The 2739-nt window shown below is 41.7% G+C and overlaps 1 protein-coding gene across 1 annotated transcript in view; it reads left to right on the forward strand.

Annotated features, from left to right (window-relative positions):
- Positions 1-2739, forward strand: part of LOC105681001 — a 250790-nt gene that overhangs the window by 10608 nt on the left and 237443 nt on the right. The gene's annotated exons all lie outside the window — the stretch shown is intronic.

A 2739-nucleotide genomic window follows, 5' to 3' on the forward strand; every position in this document is an offset into this window, starting at 1 on the left:
CCGGAAGCCAGTCGGACATCAAAGTGCTCCGTCTGGCTTCCTGGGTAATTAATTCCTCCTGCTGCCAACTTTCATACAGAGCATCGTAACTGTCCTTCCAACAGATCACATCAAATCTTCTACGGAAAACAAAAACTGGATACGCTGTAACCGGCTTGCCTACCATGTTCCGTGTTTGCGATGAAAATCATGAATCAACTTTTAATTAGATGAATGCTTCTCCCAAAGAAATACATCTTTTATTTTGTATCACAAATATACATAATCAATCAATTTTCAAGAAACTATTACGATACGTACGAAACAAGAATTTATGAGATTTCTTTTAAAACAATCAAATACCATCGATCAAAACTTTTTTCAATAATAATTAAGAAATAAAGATTTCATCAATTTTCAGTTCTTCGTTGTTCTTTTATCAAGATCCTATCAAAATATTCTAATAGTTATCGGTATCGATATATTTCCAAGATCATCGAGGACAGTTGGCTCGCGTTAAAGTAGAATTGTCTATCAGTGTCAGACACGTATGTTCGAGCGTTTCGGTTCCCAGCGAAGTTCACATGCGAAAACTTCCTATCATTGTAAGATATTTCTATTATAATACATTGAGAAAGCATTCTAAATAATTTTCAACTATCGTATTTATGTTAACTAATCAAACTGTTGAATTACGACAGCGAGTTCGTCTTCTCATCCCTTATACTGTCGGCTATAAGTATTAGGACACTTGATGATACTTAGTACGAATTAGATGTCTTCCACTGTTTGCATTTCCTATTTATTTTACTCCCATTATATACAGTGACAGCCAAAAACGATTCGTCATTTTCAGAGAATGTATATTTACTTTCCACTTTCACGGTATGCTTTCTAACGTGAAATGTCAAATAAAATAAAAATTATTACTTCTCGACTAAAATACGTGCTAATAATTGATAATGTACCATCCTATGTCCTTATCTTCTTTACTAGAAGAAAATCTCCTTTTCTCTACTGAATGTCTGACTACTATCGATTCGATGCAACAATGCAACCAACGTACATGCACATTCTATCACATAAATTCGTCATCAGACAACGTCATCGTTATTCGTTCTCCCTATAGCAAAGTTTCAAGTCTGTGTGAAAGACGTGTGCACGCCTTATCGGTCCAGAACTGATGTGACCGGTCATGAAACGAAGATCAGTCGTGTGGTGGGGGGTGCAAGGTGATTACTAACATCATGCAGGTGTATTAATAGATTCCGTATTCGCCGCGGGGGAGGAATGGATGAGGAAACGGGGGGAGTCTTTCTGGCCAGTAGAGAGGGATGGATCAGGGGAACGGGGTGAAGAACGGCAAGGACACCGGGACCAAGCAGGTGAACACAGTCGCCAATCACGAGCCTCTCTGCGGATTCTCTTGCGTCTCGCTCCTCCCTGGCCGAGCTTGCGGAGGTGTGGTTTGCACCTGCGCTTGCGCCGCACGCCCCGCCTCCCGCACCTGCGGCTTTTCCGCGCTTCCGCGTACGCTTTCCGCACTTCGTGCTGGTGGGGCACGGAACCCGAGACGAGGCACCACGAGGTTTCGGCCGCTAGTGCTGTCTGGACCGCGCTGGCTGAATCTACTTGCATCGTCTAGGCGGCTTTCGTACCGTTCCAGATCGTGCTTCCTCCCAATCTTTATATTTTCTTTTAAACTATGTTTGACAGTGAATGAGTATTTGGGAAAACTAGCATCATAATGATAAAATATTTACAGATTTACGAATATGTAAGAGTCGTATACATATTTGATTGCATTGACGCATTGAGTTCATTAGAATACCAGTTCGTTCGAATACTTATCCGCTATAACCATAGCCTTAGGTATTTAGGTGAAATCTTTCTGAATAACAAATGATAATTACTAGTTGGGAAATTTTGTTGCGATGAAAATGCAGTTTATCGTTGCTGTTCTTCTTGAGTTTCTATGATCCTAAGTGGACGATATTTCAATATCCAACTTAAACAACTGCATCAGTTCTCCATCTATCTCATTCCTAATAATTGATATTACCAATCAAACTAATCGATTCCATATTGTATAAAGTTTTGAAAATTGAATTTTAACAAGCAACGGACTTATCGCAATGAAGGTATTTACCGCAGAAAAACAGCATAAGTAATCGGAAATTCCAAGATAAGTTTGAGAAGATAATGTCTATACTCGTCATTTCTCTTTGCATTTCAATTTATGCAGTTGACCGCCATGGCTTCAGGGATGTTCGTACATCCAGCCATTCGTCTCAATTATTTCTACATCCTCGTACACCGATTCTTACCAAGCGCTCGATCTTTCCTCGTCATAGTTCGCTAAACCGTGTCTTCGATCGTTGCACATGTAGCGATCGATGCCCGATCCTTGGGCACGAACATTAGCGCACAATGGTCGTGAGACGTCAGACTTGGTGCTTCCGATTTCCGATGTTCCTCATTGTCTGAAATCGCATAAAAGTTTCATCGCTAGTATTTAGGGGATACAATAGCACAGGCATTCAGAAATATACCCCAAAGTAACACAGACACACATAGAGAAAGAGAATTATAGAGAAGCGTAGAAATGGATCGTCTTCCCCTCTATCGTCGTCCCCTCCAGCGCGTACGAGTAGAAGGGTCGCGTTTTCCGGCGGGTTCCGCTAGATGGCACGGAGGCTTCCTTACGCAGTGGCTCGCAGTCGCTCCGCGGCGCCCAGACCGTGCGGTTATCCGTCTCTG

This window comes from Bombus impatiens, unplaced genomic scaffold (assembly GCF_000188095.3).
Source record: "Bombus impatiens unplaced genomic scaffold, BIMP_2.2 scf_0491, whole genome shotgun sequence".
Classification (NCBI taxonomy): domain Eukaryota; kingdom Metazoa; phylum Arthropoda; class Insecta; order Hymenoptera; family Apidae; genus Bombus; species Bombus impatiens.